The following is a 1,152-nucleotide window of genomic DNA, read 5'->3' as shown; positions in this document are numbered from 1 at the left end:
GCCCCGCCAGCCCCGTCTGCGGGTCCATTTTAAGGCTGTCTCTCCGCAAGGAGATGAAATGTTTCCCTGTGCCCCGACCAGTCGGCGGCCAGCGCGCACGCAGCCACACTTGCGCCCGGGCCACCGAAGCGCACGGCGCGGTCTTTTCGCGTCGCCATTCCGCGAGGATAAGTTTTGCAAACAATTTTAGTAGCAAACCGACTGCAGCAGCAGCAGCAGCACCAGCGGCGGGGTCCCGCCCCGAGCCACCGCGTGCCGCGCCGCCCGCACCCCTGATATAGACTAGAAGTAGAATATAATGCGATCCGCGTGCCAAAACTTTGGCACACGGGCCAAAGAGGTCGGGCGCGCGCCCTCGCGATACCTTCTGCTAAACGATACAACTTTTCCATCGCAGAGCAGCAGCGCCCGCCTCCCTTCGCAGGCTCCCCCTCAACACGCCCCCTCCCCCTCCACTCACAAGACTTTATACTTTTACCTCGCCGACCTCACCTTTCTAACGACAACAAACATACTCCTCTCTAGTCTGGCGCGCCTGCTCGCACAGCATGTGGGCCGCGGGTCGCGTGAAGAGGGAGCAAACGAGAGGCAGAAAAAGAAGAGGGGATGAAAGGGGGGGGGGAAGTGAAAGGCAAAAGGAGGGGGTAGAACTAAAAAGTTCATCATCATCTTCAGTCGGGTTCAGCGGCACTGAGCTGTACTGGCATTAGGGAGGGGTGACCCTGCGCCTATCAGGAGGCCGCTGATGAGGACCGACAGCGAGCTGGTGGCAAATGGAGTGGCGGGCAGGAGCTAAGTCTGGTGGAGGGTATGTTTAAGGACTAAGTCTGGGTGAATGCACATCTAATGCGATCTGATGCCATTATGGAACTCCATCTTTACGTTTGGCCGCAACATTCGAAAACAGACTCTTTATATAAATCATAAATTAATTTTTCATTAGCGACAAGAAAGCAAGAAGGGACCTCAGATAATTTATACTACAACAAATAATCTTCTGTTTCAAAAACAAATTTGTTGCAATCTATCACAATTTACTGTAAAGTTTCCTCTGGAAGAGTGACTAGAAGACAAAAAACTCGTGTCACAAAGATCGCACAAAGCTTTGCTGCCAGTAGAAAGTTGACAACATATGGGCTTTGTGATATGTTA

The 1,152-nt window shown here is 52.8% G+C and overlaps 1 protein-coding gene across 1 annotated transcript in view; it reads right to left on the bottom strand.

Annotated features, from left to right (window-relative positions):
* Window positions 1–1,152, bottom strand: part of LOC113215259 (neuroligin-2-like) — a 197,278-nt gene that overhangs the window by 38,947 nt on the left and 157,179 nt on the right. The gene's annotated exons all lie outside the window — the stretch shown is intronic.

This window comes from Frankliniella occidentalis, unplaced genomic scaffold, assembly GCF_000697945.3.
Source record: "Frankliniella occidentalis isolate FOCC.00 unplaced genomic scaffold, Focc_3.1 Scaffold10, whole genome shotgun sequence".
Lineage (NCBI taxonomy): Eukaryota > Metazoa > Arthropoda > Insecta > Thysanoptera > Thripidae > Frankliniella > Frankliniella occidentalis.
Note: the sequence above shows the minus strand (reverse complement) of the source record. Positions and strands in the feature narration are given on the sequence as shown.